Genomic DNA, 19,463 nt, shown 5'->3' with positions numbered 1-19,463 from the left:
CCTAATGCTAACCCTAGCACCTAATGCTAACCCTAACCCAAACCTTAAACCCTAACCATATCCCTACCCTTAACCCTAACCTTAACCCTAACTGTAAACATAATTCTCACACTTATTTCATTCTCAGAGTTAAGCAAGCCTACAACCCTCCCATGCCATGCATGAAAGGGGCTCTGCCACTGTATCCTGCATGAACCCCCCGAGCCCACACCCAGCATACGATAGAGGGGCTTCCTGGCGACAATCCCAGCCCCTAACCCAACAACCTAGTGTAGACAGGGCCTGTGCTGTAAGCATAAACACTACCCCTAACCCATAACCCTAACTGTAAATATAACACCTAACACTAAACCTATTGCTCACCTTAACACCTAAACCTAACCATAACCATAATCCTAACACGTTAACCTTAATCCATAACCCGTACCCTAACAAAAATCCCTATCCCATAACTGTAACCCTACCTCCTAGCCATAACCATAACACCTAAAGCCTAACCCTAACCCTAAACCGGTAACCTGAACCTTAACCCTATGAAAAACCCTAACCCTAATCATTAACAGAATCATTAAACCTAAGCTAACACTAACCTGAACCGCTAGCCCAAACCGTAACCCAGTTCCTAACTCCTAACAGTAACCCTAATCCCTAAACTTAACCATAACCCCTCACCCTAAACCTAAACCTAACTACTAACCTAAACCTAAACTACTAATCCCTAACTGTAACAGTAATCCTAACCCTAATTGTAACATCTAACCGTAACCCCTAAACCTAATCCTAGTCCCTAACTCCTAATGCTAACCTTAATCCTAACCCCTAACCCTAACCCCAAATGTAATTCTCAGATATCTTCACTTTGAAAAGTTAAGGAAGCCTACAATCCACCCATGCCATGTGTGAGAGGAGGCTCTGCCCTTGTGTCCTACATGTAACTCAGGGGCCCATGCCTTGGGTACAATGGAGTGGGCCCCTGGCGATCTTCCCATTTCCCCACCTCTGATAGATCAGATAGTGCTCATGTCATAACCCGAATCCACTAACCCTAACACCTAATGCTAACTCTAATCCCTGACCCTAACCCTACTCAAACCCTAAACACCAACTCTAACCCTACACCTTAAGTCTAATCCTAGGTCTAATTTTCACACTTCTTCCATTCTCAGAGTTAAGTAAACCTACAATCCAGCCATGCCATGCATGAGATGAGGCTCCACCTGAGGGATGCATGACAGTCAGGGCCTTAGGTCCAGGGTACGATGGAGTGGTGTCGCAGCGACCCTGCCCAACCCCCTCTCACCATAGATGGACAGGTCCTGTGCTCTTAAACTAACCGCTAAATCTAAGCCTTAACACTAACCTTAACACCTAACCCTAAACCTAACCCTGGCCCCTAAACCCCAACACTAACTCTAAACCCTAACCTAAACCCTAACCTCTAAGCCTAACACTAATCCCTAAAAGTACTCCTAATCCCTAACCCAATCCATATTCCTAACCCCTTACCATTATCTAAATGTAATTCTCACACTTCTTCCATTTGCAGAGATAAGCAAGACTACAACCAAGCTGAGCCATGCGTGAGATGAGGCTCCACCCCAGTATCCCAGGTGAGAGGCAGGGTCCCATGCCCTGGGTACAATGGAGTGGGGTCCCGGTGATGCTTCCTGTTACCGACCCCACATAGAGCAGATAGCACCCATGCGTTAAACCTAATCCCTAAGCCTAACCGCTACCCCTAACCTTAACAATAACTCCTAACCCTAACCCTGTTACTAACCCTAACCCTAACACTGAACCCAACCTTTAACCTCTAACTCTAACCCTAACTTGTAACCATAATTGTAGTACCTAAACCATAACACTAACTGTAAAACACTAACCCTAACCCTAATTATAACCCTAAGCCTAACCCTACCACTTATAACATCTGTAGCCCTAACCCTAACCAAACAACCAACCTAACCCTAACCCTACCCCTAAACGTACACCCTCATGCTAACACTAACGTTAATCCCCAACCCTAACCATAATCCTAACCCTAAATCTAATTCTCAGACTTCTTCCATTCTTAGAGTTAAGAAAGCCTACAATCCTCCCATGCCAGGCGTGAAAGAACGCTCTGCCACTGTATCCTACATGAAACCCAAGGGCCCATACACAGCATACGATAGAGTGGGTTTCTGGCAACAATCCCAGCACCCTAACCTGTGCCCATAGTGCAGACAGGGCCCATGCCCTAAGCATAGACACTACATTTCACCCATAACCCTAACCCTAAACATAACACCTACCCAAACCCTATTGCTCAGCGTAACACATAAACCTAACCATAACCCTCCCCCTCCCCCTTAACCTAACCTTAATGCATGACCCTTACCCTAACAACAACTGCTATCCCATAACTCTAACCCTACCTCCTAGCCTTAACCATAACAGCTAAACCCTAACCTTAACCCGAAATCGCTAACCCCAACCTTAACCCTACAAACAACCCTAAACCTATCCCTAAACCATAACCGTAAAACTTAACCCTAACCCTAACCCTTAACCCTAACCCTAACATCTAACCGTATCCGTAACCCTTAACCCTAACCCTAACCTTTACCCTAATGCCTAGACCTATTCCTGACCCTAGTCCTAACCACTAACCCTAACCCTAACCCGTAACCATGAACCCAGAATGTAACCTTAGTCATAACCGTAACCCCTAACACTAACCACTCACCCTAACACTAACCTTAATCCCTAACCTCTACCATAATCCTAACCCTAAATCTAATTCTCAGACGTTTTGCTTTCTCAGAGTTAAGAAAGGCTACATCGTCCCATGCCATGCGTGAAAGAAGGGTCTGCCATTGTGTCCTGCATGAAACTGAGAGGCCCATGCCCAGCGTAAGATAGAGTGGGTTCCCGGCGACAATCCCAGCCACCTAACACGCCCCCCCCCCCCAGTGCAGACAGAGCCCATGTCCTAAGCATAAACACTACCCCTAACCTGTATTCCTAACCCTATATATAACACCTAACCCTAAATCTGTTGCTCACTGTAACATGTGAACCTAACCGTAACCCTAACTGTAACCCCTTAAATGAACGTTAATGCATAACACTTACCCTGACAACAACCCCTATCCCATAATTCTAACCCTACCTTCCAGCCATAACCATAACATCTAAACACTAACACTTACCGTAAAACCTAGACCTAACCCTAAACCTAACCCTAACCCCTAACCCTAACCTTAACCCCTTACCCTAACCCCTTACACTAACACTAACACTGAACCCTGATCCTAACCCTAACCCCTAACTCTAACCATAAACCTTAACTCTAACACTAACCCTAACCTGAACACTTAACACTAACCCTAACCCTAACCCCTAACCTTAACCCTATCCCTTAAACCTAAAACTAACCCTAACCATTAACCCTAACCCTTAACCTTAACCCTAACACCTAACTCCCTAACCCTAACACTAACTTTAACCCTTAACCCCTAACCCCTAACACTAACACTAACCCTAACCCCAAACCCCTAACCCAAACCATAACCCTAATTCTCACAGTTCTTCCATTCTGAGAGTCAACCAAGCCTACAATCCTCCCATGCCATTCATGAAAGGAGGCCCTGCCACTGTGTACTGCATGAAACCTATGGGGCCATACCCAGCGTACGATAGAAGGGGTTCCTGGCGACCATCCCAGCCTCCTAACCCACCGACCTAGTGTAGACAGGGCCCGTGCCCTAAGCATAAACACTACCCCTAACTCATAACCCTAACTCTAAAGATAACACCTAAGCCTAACCCTATTGCTCACCTTAAAACATAAACCGAACAATCACCCTAACCCTAACCCCTTAATCTAACGTTAATGCATAACACTTACCATAACAACAACCCCTATTCCATAACTCTAACCCTACATCCTGGCCATAACTAACTTTTAAACCCTAAACCTAACCCGAAACTGCTAAACATAACCACAACCCTAAGAAAAACCCTAAACCTAACAATAACTTTAACCCCTAATGCTAACCCTAAACCCTAACCCTAACTCTAACCCTTAACCCTTAACCCTAACCCTAAACCCTAAAACCTAACTGTAACCCTAACACTTAACCCTAAGCCTAACCCTAACCCTTCAACCTAAGCCAAACCCTTAACCTTACCTTAACACCTAGACCTAACACTACCTCTAAACCTAACCCTAACACCTAACTCTACTTTAACCATGAACCCTAAACCTAACTCTAACACCCTAAGCCTAACCATACCCCTTAACTCTAACCCTAATGCTAACCCAAACCCTTAACCCTAACCCTAAAACCTAACCCTAACCGGTATCCCTAACCCTGACCGTTAACCCTCAAAACAACCCTTAACCCTAACCCTAATCCTAACCTTTAACCCTAACCGTACCAATTAACCCTAACCCTAACCCTGACCCCTAACCCTACCCCTAACACTCACCCTTCACCATAAACCTAACCATAACAGTTAACCCTAACACTAACCTTAAACCTAACCCTAACCCTAACACAACCCTAATCACAACCATTAACTCTAACGTTAACTCTAACCCCTAACCCTAACCCTAACACTAACCACTAAGCCTAAACCTAACCCTAACCCCACCCACGAAACCTAACACCTAACACTAACCGTAACATTAACCCCAACACCTAACCCCTAACCTAACCCTAACCCTAATTCTCACACTTCTTCCATTCTCAGACTTAAGCAAGCCTACAATCCAGCCATGCCATGCGTGAGATTAGACTCCACCTGAGGTCTGCATGAAGGTCAGGGCCCAAGACTCAGTGTACCATGATGCGGTGTCTTGGTGACCCTTTCCACACCCCTCTCACCATAGATTATACAGGTCGTCTGCCCTTAAGCTAACTGCTAAATCTAAAGAATAACACTAACCCTAACACATAACCTTAAACCTAACCCCTGACTCTAACACTCAACACTAACTATAAACCCTAACCTTAAACCTAACCACAGACCCTATGCCTAATGATAATCCTAACCCATTATCCTAAACCTAAATGTAATTCTCACACTTCTTTCATTCACAGGAATAAGCAAGCCTACAACCAACCAATGCCATGGGTGACATGATGCTCTTCCCTTGTGTCCCACATGAGAACCAGGGTCCCATGACCTGGGTACAAAGGAGTGGGGTCCCAGCAACGCTCCCAGTGCCGATGCTACATAGAGCAGATAGGGCCCATGCCTTAACCCTAATCCCTAACTCTAACCCCTAACCCTAAACCAATTACAAAACTTACCCCATAAACCTAACACTAAGCTTATCCCTAACCTCTCAATCTAACCCTCATCCCTAACACTAACCCTAACCCCAATCACTAACCCATAACCCTAACAGGAATCTGTAACCAAAACCGTAATACCTAACCACTAACACTAACCCTGAAAAGCTAAACCTCACCATAACCCTAACCACAACCCTAACCCTAACCCTACCTCTTACAATGAACCTAGCCTTAACCCTAATCAAACACCGACCCTAACCCTAACCCCTAACCCAAACCCTAACCATATTCCTAACCTTAACCCTAAAAGTAATCCTAAACTCTAACCCTAATCCTAACCCTAAATCTAATTCTCACACTTCTTTCATACTAGTAGTCAAGCAAGCCTACAATCTAGCCATGCCATGCGTAAGATGAGGCTCTTCTTGAGTCCTGCGAGACAGTCAGAGCCTGAGGCCTAGGGTATGATGGCTTGGGGATGTAACCACGCTCCACACACCCAGTGCCCCATAGATTAGACAAGGCCTGTGCCCTGACACTAATCAGTAAACCTAAGCTAACACTAACCTGAAAACGTAGCCCTAACCAAAACCCATGAACCTAACTCCAAAGAGTAACACTAATACCTAAATCTAACCATAAGCCCTCACCCTAAAGGTAAACCTAACATAAATAATCCTAATGCCTAACTGTAACTCTAACACTAATTCTAACCTCTAACCATAACGCCTAAACCTAATCCTAGTCCTGAACACTAACTCTAACCTTAATCCTAACCCCTTACTCTAACCCCAGATTCAGTTCTCAGACTTCTTCAGTTTGAAAAGATAAGGAAGCCTACAATCCACCCGTACCATGCGTGAGATGAGGCTATGCCCCTGTGTCGTACATGAAAGGCAGGGGCCCATGCCCTGGCTACAACGGAGTGGGGCCCTGGAGATCTTCCTTTTTCCCCACCACTGATAGATCAGATATGGCCCATGTCCTAACTGGAATTCATAACCCTAAACCCTGACCCTGAACCTAAACATAACTCCTAACCATAACCCTAATGCTAACAATAACACCTAATACTACCCCTAACCCCTGGCCCTAACCCTAACCCAAACCCTAAACCCTAACCCTAACCCAACTCCTAACCCTAACCCTAAACCTAAATCTAATTCTCACTCTTCTTTTATTCTCAGAGTTAGACAAGCCTGCAGTCCAGCCATGCCATGCACGAGATGAGGATCCACCTGAGTGCTGCATGACAGTCAGGGCCTTCGGCCCAGTGTACGATGGAGTGGTGTCGCAGTGTCCCTGCCTGCACCCCCCTCCCTATAGATAAACAGGTCCTGTGCCCTTAAACTAACCTCTAAATCTAGGCCCTAACACTAACCCCTAACACGAAACGTAACCCCTGACCCTAACCCCCAACACTAACTCGAAACCTTAACCTTAACCGTAACCACAGAACCTATCCCTAACCATAATCCTAACCAGTTACCCTAACCCTAAATGTAATTCTCACACTTCTTCCATTCGCAGAAATAAGCAAGCCTACAACCAACACATGCCATGCGTGAGATGACGCTCCGCCTCTGTATTCCACATGAGAGTCAGGGTCCCATGACCTGTGTACAAAGGAGTTGGTTCCCGGCCATGCTCCCAGTGCCAACCCCGCATAGAGCAGATAGGGCCCATGCCTTAATCCTAATCCCTAACTCTAACTCTAAGGCTAAACCTAACACCTAAACCTAACCCTAAGCTTAACCCTAACCTCTCAAACTAACCTTCATCCCTAAGCCTAACCCTAATCCCGACATTGAAGCCTTAACTCTAACACGAACCCATAACCAGAAGCGTAATACTTAACCATTAACACTAACGCTAAAACGCTAACCCTCACTCTAACACAAACTACAACCATAATCCTAAACCTACTCCTTACAATGAACCTAGCCCTAACCCAAACCAAAAAACTACCCTAACCCTAAAATCTAACCCTTAATCCTAGCCATAACACTAATGTTAGCCCCTAGCCCTAATGATATTCTTAACCTTAACCCTTTACCCTAAACCTAAACTTAAACCCTAACCTTAATCCTAACCCTAAATCTAATTCTCACACTTCTTCCATTCTAGGAGATAAGCAAGCCTACAATCTAGCCATGCCATACGTGAGATGAGGCTCTGCCTGAGACCTGCGTGACAGTCAGAGCCTAAGGTCCAGGGTATAATGGAGTGGGGATGCAGCCAAGCTCCACATCGCCAGAGCCCCATAGATTAGACAGGGCCCTTGCCCTAACACTTATCAGTAAACCTAATCCCTAACCCTAACACTAACACGAACCGCTAGCCCTAACTGTAACCCACGAACCTAGCTCCTAACAGTAACCCTAATCCCTAACCTTAATTATAACCCCTCACCCTAAACCTAAACCTAAACACTAAACATAGTCCTAATCCCTTATCGTAATAGTAACCCTAACCATAATTCTTACCTCTAACCATAACCCCTAAACCTAATCCTAGTCCCTATCACCTAACCCTAATCTTATTCTTAACCCCTTGCCCTAACCCCAAATCTAATTCTCAGACTTCTTCAATTCAAAAATTTAAGGAAGCCTAAAATCCACTCATGCCATGCCTGAGATGAGGCTCAGCAACTGTGTCCTACATGAAAGGCTGGGACACATGCCCTGTGTACAATGGAGTGGGGCCCACGCGATCTTCCCAGTTCCCCACCCATGATAGACCATATAAGTCCCATGTCTTAACCTGAGTCCAAACCTTAATCCCTCACTGTAACCCTAAAAATAACAACTAACCCTAACCCTAATGCTAAGCCTAAAACCTAATGCTAAAACTAACACCTTACCCTAACCCTAACCCAAACCCTAAACCCTAACCCTAACCCGAACACTAAACCCTAACCCTAACGCTAGCCGTAAGCCCTAAACCCTAACCCTATTTCTCACATTTATTCCATTCTCAGATTTAAGTATGCCTACAATCCAGGCATTCCATGCGTGAGATGAGGCCCCACCTGAGTGCTGCATGACAGTCAAGGCCCAAGGCTCAGTGTACGATGGTGTGGTGTTGCGGTGACCCTGTCCGCACTCTTCTCACCATATATTAAACAGGTCCTGTGCCCTTAAATTAACTGTTAAATCTAAGCCCTAACACTAATCCTAGCCACTAACACTAAAGCTAACCCCTGAATCTAACCCCTAACATTAACTCTAAACACTAACATTAACCCTAACCCCTAAAGCTAACCCTAACCAATAACGCTAACCCTAACCCCTAATCCTTAACCCTAACACTACACTCTAACATTAATCCAAACACTTAACCCTATTCCTAACCCTAACCATAAAACCTAACCCCTTACCCTAATGCCTAGACCTAACCCTAACCCTAACCACTGACAGTAACAATAACCGTAAATCTAATGCTAACCCTGAACCCTAACCCTAACATTAATATCTAACCCTAACCCTAACACTAACGGTAATCCCTAAGCCTAAATATACCCTCTAACCCAAAACATAAACCTAACCCCTAACACTAACTGTTACCGTAATCCTAACCCCTAACCCTAACACTAACCCATAACCCTGACCCTAATGCTAGACCTAATCTTCACCTTCACCCTAGACCTAGCCCTAGCCCAAACCCTAATCCTAGACCTAACCCTAGCCCTAGCCCTGGCCCTAACCCTAGCCCTTGCCCTAAACCTAACACTATCCCTAACCCTAACCCTAACAACACTAAGAGCTAATACTAATCCTAACACTAACCCTAATCATAACCATAACCCTAACAGCCCTAACACTTACCCCTAACCTTAACCCTAATGCCTAATCCTAACCCTAGCCCAAGCCCTATCCCTAACCCTAGGTCTAAACCTAGCCCTAGCCCTAGCCCTAGCCCTAGACCTAACCGTAGTCCTAGGCCTAGCCCTAGCCCTAACCATAGCCATAGGCCTAGCCTTAACCCTACCCCTACACCTACCCCTAACCCTAGCCCTAGCCCTAACCCTCACCTAACCCCAATCCTAATACTATCCCTAACCATAACCAAAACCCTAACAACCCTGACCACTAACACTAAACCTAATGCTAAGACTAACAATAACCCTAACCCTGACAGCACTAACCACTAACCCTAACCCTAACCCTAATCTCAAACCCTAACTCTAAACCAAACACTAACACCTAACCCTAACCCTAACGCTAACCCGAACACAAACCTGAACCCTAACAACCCTAACCCCTAATCCCTAACCCTAACCTGAACACTAACCCATAAACATAACCCTAACCCTGACACCTAACCCTAACCCTAAGCCTAAGCTTAACCGTAACCCTAAAAATAGCCCCAAATGTTAAGCCTAACAGCAACCATTACCCCAAACCACATCCCGAACCCTAACCCCAACACCTAACCCTAAACGTAACACTCTCTAACCCTAACCAAAACCCCTAACCCTAACTCTAACCCTAACCCCTATCCCTAACCATAATTCTAACCCTAAGCCTAAAACTAACCCTAAACATAACCCTTATCGCTAACCCTAACCCCTATGACCAATTCTAACCGTAAACCTAACCCCTAAAACTATCCTAACAATAGTCTCATCTTAACACTAGCCCCTAACCCTAACCCAAACCCTTAAGTTTAATCTTAACCAAAACCCTAACCCTAACCCCTAACCCCTAACCCTCACACAAACACCTAACCCTAAACCTAACCCTATCACTTACCCCTAAACTTAACACTAAACCACTGATCCTAAAACTAAACCTCAATCCCTAACCCTAACAGTTGACCCTAAGAATAACCATTAAACCTTACCCTAACACTAACACTACCTGAAATCCTTAACCATAAACCTAATGCTAACCCTAACCCTAACTCTAACCCTATCTCCTAACCCTAATCCTAACCCCTAATGCTAACCCTAACTCTAAAGCTAACCCTAACCGTAAACTATAACTCCTAAACCTAACCCTAACCCTAATGCTAACCGTTACCCTAACCCTAACCCCTAACCCTAATTTAAGTACAAAACCTAATGTTTACCCTAAGCCTACCAGCTAAACCTAACACTAACCCTAAACCTAACCCCTAACCCTAACCTTAGCCCTAACTGTAACCCTAGCTCTAACCCTAGCCCTAGCCCTAACCCTATACCTAGACCTAACTCTAGCCCTATCCCTATCCCTAGACCTAACCAGAGCCCTAGCTCTAGCCCTGACACTAACCCTAACCATACAACTAACTGTAACCCTAGCTCTAGCCCTAACACTATCCCTAAACCTAACAACCCTAAACCCTTACACTAACCCTAACCCTAACATTAGCCCCTAACCCTATCCCAAACCCTAACCATAACCCTAAACCCTAATCTTAACCATAAACCTAACCACAAACGCTAACCCTAATACTAACCGCTAACACCAAACCTAACCCTATCCTTTACCCCTAAACCTAACACTAAACCCTAACCCTAACATGAACCTTAACCCCTAACCTTAACACTAACCCTAACCCCTAACCCCAAACCTCAAATTCTAACCCTAACTCTAACCCTAACCTTGACCCTGACCCTGACCCTAACACTAACCCTAAACACTAACCCTAACCCTAATACTTGAAATTAATCCTAACCCTAACCCTGACCCTTAACCCAAACCCTAATCCCTAGCCCTAACGCTTAACCCTAACCTTAACTGTTAAATCTCAGCCTAACCCTAAATTCTAACCCTAATTCTAAACTTTAACCCAAACCCTAACAATTAACCTAACCCTAACCCTAAACCTAACCGTAACTATTAACCCTAACTCTAACTTTTAAACCTAACGCCAAGCCTAACCATTAACCGTAATGCTAACACTTAACCCTAACAATAACCTTAAACCCTAAATCTAATGCTAACCCTAACCCCAAAACCGAAAAGTTAAGCCCCGAACCTAACACTAAACCTAACCATAACCCCTAACACCTAACACTAATCTTAACACTAACCATAACGCTAACCCGTAAAACTAACCCTAACCCTAAACCTAATCCTAACACCTAACAGTAAACATAACCTCTAATCTTAACCCTACCCTAACCCCTAAAACTAACCCTTACCGTAACCCTAACCCCTAACCCTAACACTAAACCCTAAACCTAACCATAACCCTAGACCTAACACTAACCCTCACCCTAACCCAGCCCTAGCCAAAACCTTAACCCTAATCCTAGCCCTAAAAATAGCCCTAGCCCTAACCCTAAACCTAGCCCTTGACCTAGCCCTAGCCCTAGCCCTAATGCTAGCCCTAACCCTAACACTATCGCTAACCCTAACCCTAACAACACTAACAGCAGATACTAATCCTAACACTAACCCTAACCATAACCATAAACCTAACAGCACTAACCCATAACTCTATCCCTAACGCTAACCATAACCCACACCTGAACCCTAACAACCCTAACCCCTAACCTTAACCCTAACACTAACCCTTAAACATAACCCTTACCCTAACACTAACCCTAACCCTAACCCTAAACCTAACCCTAACCTAACCCTAAAGCTAACCCCAAACGCTAACCCTAACACTAAACATTACCCCAAACCCTATCCTGAATCCTAACCCTAACCCTAACTCCTAACCCTAAACCTAACATTAACACTAACACTAACCAAAACCCCTAACCATAACCTTATCCCTAACCCCTATCCCTAACCCTAATTGTAACCCTAAGCTTAAACCTAAACCTAACCCTAAACATTAACCCTAACCCTAACCCTATGACTAACCATAACTGCAACCCTAAGCCCTAACCTTCACCCTCATCCAAAAACTAGCCCCTAACCCTAACCCGAACCCTAAGCCTAACCCTAAACCTTAAACCTAATCTTAACCAAAACCCTAACCCTAACCCCTAACCTTCACACTAACCCCTAACCCTAAACTTAACCCTGTCAATTACCTCTAAACCTAACACTAAACCCCTCACCCTAACACTAACCCCAAACCCTAACCCTAACCCCTAACCTTAACACAAACCCTAAACCCTAACACAAAACCTCAAACCCAAACTCTAACAGTTAACCCTAAGAATAACTGTTAAACCTTACCCTAACACTAACTCCTCACCCTAACCTTATTTCTAACCCTAAACCCAAACCTAAACCTAACCCTATCCCTTGACCCTACCACTTGCCCCTAATCCTAACCCTAACCCTAACCATAAACCGTAACCCTAACCCCTAACCCTAACCCTAACGCTAACCCTTACCACGATCCCTAACACCTAACCCTAATTCTAACCAGAAACCCTAAAGGTTACCCTACCACTAACACCTAACCCTAACTCTAACCGTAACCCCTAATCCTAACCTTAACCCTAGCCCTAACTGTAACCGTAGCTCTAACCCTAGCCCTAGACCTAGACCTAACAATAGCCCTAGACCTAGCCCTAGACCTAACCATAGCCCTTGCCCAAGTTCTAGCCCTAGCCCTAACCCTAGCCCTAGCCTTAACACTAACATTAATAAACCTAACCCCAACCCTTAACAACTCTAATCCCTAATACTAACCCTAACATTAACCTTAACAATTACCCTAACCCTAAAAGCTGTAACCCCTAACTATAACCCTAATGCTAACACTAACCCTAACCCTAACCACTAACCCTAACCCTAACACCTAAACCTAATCCTAATGATAACACTAACCCTATACATAAAACTAGCCCTAACCCATAACCCTAACCCTAATCCCTAATTCTAACCTTAACAGTTACCCTAGCCCTTACCCAAACCATAAACCTAACACTAACTAATAACCCTAACCCAAAACCCTAACATTAACACTAAACCTAATCATAACCACTAACCCTAACCATTACCCGAACGCTAACCACTAAACCTAACCCTAACCCTAACCTCTATCCCTAACCCTAACCCTAATGCCTAACTCTAAACCTAACCCCAGCCCTAACACTAACCCTAGCTTTAACCCTAACGCCTAACCCTAAACCTAACCCATAAGCCTAATCCTAACCGAAAACCCTACCCATAACCCTAAGCAAAACCCTAACAACTCTAACCACTAACCCTTATCCCTAACCCTAACCCTAACACTATCCCCTAACCCTAACCCTAACAACTATCCCTAACCCTATTTCTAATCTTAACCCTAAACATAAACCTAACCCTTACCCTTAACCTTAAGCAGAACCCATAACTCTAATCCTAACCCTAACCCCTAACCCTTAACCTAACCCTATCCCTTACCCTTAAACCTAAAACTAAACCCCTAACCCTAATACTAATCCCAAAGCCTAACCCCTAGCCCCGAACCTTAACACTATCCCTAACCCTAAATCCCAAACTGCTAATCCTAACCATAACAGTTAACCCTAAGACTAACCATTACACCTAACCCTAACCCTTAACCCTAAATGCTACCCTAATCATTATCCCTAAAGCTAACACTTGACACTAACCCTAACCCTATCGATAACTCTAAACTTAACCCTAACACCTAACCCTAACCTTAAACTTAACCATAAATCTAGCCAGAACATTAACACAAACCCTAAGTCCTAACGCTAACACTAGCCTTAACCCCCTAACACTAAACTTAGCCTAAAACTAACACAACCCTAATATTAACCCTAACCTTAAACTAACCCTATCATAACTCTAAACCCTAACCCTAACTCTAACAATAACCCTAAGCCTAAGCCTAAGCCAAACCCTAACACTAACAGTAACTGTAACCCTAAACCTAAACCCTAACACTAACCCTAACCCTAACATTAAACCCTAACCCTTAACTTTAACCCTAACCCTAAAAGGAACCCTTAACTCTTAACCTAACCATCTTACACTAACCCTAACGCTAACCCCTAACCATAAACCTAACACTAACCTTAACCCTAACCTTAACCCTAACACTAGTGCCTAACACTAACCAGAACCCGAAACCTAACCCCTAAACATAATCTTAACCATAAACCTAACCCTAACCCCTAACCCTAACACTAACCCCTAACCCTAAACCTAACCCTATCCCTTACCCCTAAACCTAACACTAACTGCTAACCCTAACCCTAAACCTAACACCCATCCCTAAATCTACTTCTAGCCCTAACCATAAACTTAAACCTAACCCTTACTCTTAAATTTAACCCTAACCCATAACCCTAACCCTAACACTAACCCCTAACCCTAAACCTAATCCAATCCCTTACCACTAAACCTAAAACTAAACCCCTAACCTTAACAGTAACCCCAAACCGTAACCCCTCACCTCTAACCTTAAGACTATCCCTAACCCAGACCCCAAACAGCTAACCCTAACCATAACAGTTACCCTAAGACTAACCATTAAACATTACCCTAATGCTAAACCCTAAATGCTACCATGAACATTACACCTAAACCTAACACTTAACACTAACCCTAACCCTAACACTAAACAGAACCATAACACCTAACACTAACCCTAAACCTAACCATAACCCTAACAAGAACACTAATCCTAACCCTAACCCCAACCCTAACCTTACGCTTAACCCACTAACACTAACCCTAACCATAATCCCTATCCCTAATCCTAAACCTAACACAACACTAACACTAACCCTGACCCTAATATCATAACCCTATCATAGCTCTAAACACTAACCCTAACAGTAACCGTAACCCTAAACACTAACACCAACCATAATCCTAACCCTAAACCTAAGCGTCAGCCTAAGCCTAAACCTAACACTAACCCTAACTGTAACACTAATCCTAAGCCCTAACACTAACCCTAACCATAATGCTAACTCTAACACTAAACCCTAAACCTAAACCTAACCTAACTCTAACCCTAACCACTAACCGTAAGCCTAACTTTAAAAGTAACCCTTAACTCGAAACCTAGCCCCTAACGCTAACCCTAACCCACACCCCTAACCCTAACCATAACACAACCCTAACTCTAACCATAAACTTAACCCTAACCACTAGCTAAACCTAATCCTAAATCCTAACCATAACCCTAAACCCTAACCATAACCCTAATCCACAACCCTAACCCTAAGCCTAAACCCTAACCCTCACCCTAACCATAACACTAAACCCAAACCCTAACCCTAAAACTAACCATAACACTAACCGTAAACCCTAAGCCTAACACTAACCTTAACCCTAACCCTCACCCTAACCCCTAACGGCTAACCCTAACAGTAGCCCTAACACTGACCCCTAAACCCTAATCCTAAATCTAACACTAACCGCAGCACTACCACTACCACTAACTCCTAACCTTAACCCTAACGCTAACCCTAACCCCTAACACTAACCCTAACCCTAACACCTATCCCTAATCATTACTTTAACCCTAACCAATAACCCTAACGTTAATGCCTAACCCTAACCCTAACCCCTAACCCTAACTCTAACCCTAGACGTAAACCTAGCCCTAGCCCTAAGTCTAACATTATCCCTAAACCTAACCCTAACACTAACAACCCTAACCCCTAAAACTAACAATGACACTAACCCTAAACATTACCCTAACCCTAAAAGCCCTAACCGCTAAACATAACTGTAACCCTAACCCTAACGCTAACCCTAACCCTAACCCCTAACCCTAATCCTAATTCTAACCTTAATCCTAAACATAAACCTAGCCTTAACCCCTAACCATAACATTATCCCTAACTCTAACCATAACCCCTAACCCTAACCCTTACCCTAACCCTTACCCCTAACCCTAACACTACCTCTAACACTAACTCTAAACCTAACCCTAACCATAACACTAAACCTAACCTCAAACACTAGCGCTAACCCAAACCCAAACCCTAACAACCATAACCCCTAACCCATACCCCTAAACCTAACTCTTACATTAACCACTCACCCTAACCCTCACCCTAGCCCCTAACACTAATCCTAACCCCAAACCCTAACTCTAATCCTAACCGTAACCCTAAACCTAACCCAAACCCTAACGCTAACACTACCATAACCTCAAACCCTTACTGGAAGCCTAAACTTAACCCTTAACCCTAATCTTAACCATAACACTAAAACTAACCCATTACTTTAACAGTACCCCTAACCCTAAAACTAACCCTATCCCTTACCCATAAACATAACACTAAACCTTAACCCGGACACTAACCCCAAACACTAAACCCAAATCCCTAACCTTAACACAAATCCTATCCACTAACCCAAAAGCTCTAACCCTATCCATAACAGTTAACCCTAAGACTAAAAGTTAAACATTACCCTAACCCTAACTCTAAACCTAACCACTAACCCTAACCCTAATTCTAACTCTAACCTTAAACCTAACCCTAACCCTAATCCCTAACCCTACCTCTAAACCCTAATCCTAACCCTAAACCTAACGCTAACCCTAACGATAAACCCTAACCCTAACTGTTAACCCTAACCAAAACCCTAACCCCTAACCCTAAAACTACCCTTAACACAAACCTTAACCCTAACCCCAAACCTAACTCTTATGCTAACCGTGTCCCCTAACCCTAACCCTAACACTATCCCCTAACTGTAATCCTAACCCTAACCTGTAACCTTAAACTTAAACGAAGTCCTAACTCTAACACTATTTCTAACCCTGGCCCTAGCCCTAGCCTTAGCCCAAGACGTCACCCTAGCCCTAGCCCTAGCCCTAACACTAACCCTAACCCTAAACCTAACCCTAGCCCAAGCTCTAGCCCTAAACCTAGCCCTAGCCCAAACCCTAGCACTATACATAACCCTAAACCTAACCCTAACAACTCTAAACTCTTAAGCTAACTCTAACCCCAACCCTAACCAAAACCCTAACCCTAACAGCCCTATCCACTAACTCTAACGCTAAACCCTAATCCTCAACCTAACCCTATCCCCAAACCTTAAAACTAACCCTAAACCTAACCGCTAACACTAACTCGAAAACTTACCCCAATGCTAACCCTAATCCTAAGCCCTAACACTCACCCTAATTCTAACCCTAAACCTAATGCTAATCCCTAACCCTAATCCTAATTCCTAATCCTAACCCTAAACCTAACGCTAACCCTAACTGTAACCCTAACTCAAACCCTAACCCAAATCCCTAACCCTAACCCTAAACCTAAGCCTAACCACAGCCCTAAACCTAACCCTAACTCTAACCCCAGCCCTAACACTAAACCTAAACGTAACGCTAACCCTAACCCCTACGCCTAACCCTAACCCTAAACCTAACTCTAAGCCCTAACCGCTAATCGTTAACCCTAACCCTAACTCAAACTCCTAACCCTAACCCTAACTGTAACCCTAACCCCTAACCCTAACCCTAACCGCTAACTTTAACCCTAACACTAACACCTGTCCCTAACACTTACCGTAACCCTAACCACTGACTATAACCCTAAGCCCTAACCCAAACCCTAGCCCTAACTCCTAACCGTAACCCTAGACCTACCCTAACCCTCACACTAACCCTAGACCTAGCCCAAACCCTAACCCTAATGCTAGCCCTAACACTAGCCTTAGCCCTAAACCTAACCCTAGCCCTTGCCTTAGCCATAGACCTAGCGTAAACCCTAGCCCTAGCACTAACCCTAAAATAATGCCTAAACCTAACCTTAACCCTAACAACCTTAACCACTAATACTAACCCTAACACTAACCTTAACCATTACCCTAACCATAAAAGCCCTAACCCGTAACTCTAACCCTGACCCTACCATAATCATAACCCCTAACCCTAAACATAAACCTAACCGATAACCCTAATCCTAATTCCTACCCTAACCCTAAACATAAACCTAGCCCTAATCCCTAACCCTAAACCTAACCCTAACATTAACCCTAGCCCTAACGCTAATCCTAACACTAACCTCTAACCCTAACCCTAACCCCCAACACTAACACTAACCCTAACCATAACCCCTAACCCTAACACTTACCCTAAACCTAACCCCTAATCATAACCCCAACACTAACCCCTAACCGTTACATGAACCCAAACCGTCAACCTTAACCCTAATCTTAACAATAACCCTAACCCTAACCCCTAACCCTAAACATAACCCTATCCTTGACCCCTAAACCGAACACTAAACCTCTAACCCTAACACTAACCGCAAACCGTTAACATTAACAAGAACCGTATCGTCTAACTCCGAACCTCTAACCCTAACAAAACAGTTAACCCTAAGACTAACGGTTAAAACTTACCCTAACTCTAACTCTAAACCTACCCACTAATCCTAACCCTAATTCTAACCCTAACCCTAACCCTAACCCTAACACCTAACCCTAACCCTAATCTTTACCCTAACCCTAACCTTAACCCTTACCCCAAAACCTAACCCAGACCCTAACCGTGTCACCTAACCCTAACCTTAACCCTACCCTCTAAACCTAACCCTAATGCTAACCCCTAATCTTAACCCTAACCCAAGTCCTAACTCAAAATCTAGCTCTAACGCTAGCCATAGCCCTAGCCCAAGCCCCTGCCCTAGACCTCACCCTAGGCCTAGACCTAGCCCTATCCCTAACCATAGCCCTAGCCCTAGCCCTGACACTAACCCTAACACTAAACTTAACCCTAGCCCTAGCCCTAACCCAAAACCTAACATTATCCCTAACCTTAACCCTAACCCGTAAATCTCTAACCTCTTATACTAACCCTAGCCCTAACCATAACCATAACGATAATGCTAACAGCCCAAGCCACTAACCCTAACGCTAACCCCTAACCTTAACCTTAACCCTAACCCCAAACCCTAAAACTAACTATAACCTTAACCGCTAACACTAACCTTAATGCTAACACTAAACCTTACCCATAACCCTAACCCTAACCTTAACCCCTACCCCTAAGCCTAATTCTAAAACTAAACCTAAACGTAAACCTAACGCTAACCCCTAACCCCAAACCTCACCCCTAATCCTATCCCTAACCCTAACATTAACCCAAATGGTAACCCTAACCCTAAACCCTAACACTAACCCTAACCTTAACCCTAACCCTAACACTAAACCCTAACATAACCCTGACTCTAACCCTAACACTAATTCTAACACTATCCCCTAACCCTAACGTGAACCCTAAACCTAACCCTTCACCATAACCTTAACCCTAAACCTAACCCTAACCACTAACACTAACACTAACACC

The sequence above is a fragment of the Lemur catta genome, chromosome 27 (assembly GCF_020740605.2).
Source record: "Lemur catta isolate mLemCat1 chromosome 27, mLemCat1.pri, whole genome shotgun sequence".
In the NCBI taxonomy this organism is placed as follows: domain Eukaryota; kingdom Metazoa; phylum Chordata; class Mammalia; order Primates; family Lemuridae; genus Lemur; species Lemur catta.
Note: the sequence above shows the minus strand (reverse complement) of the source record.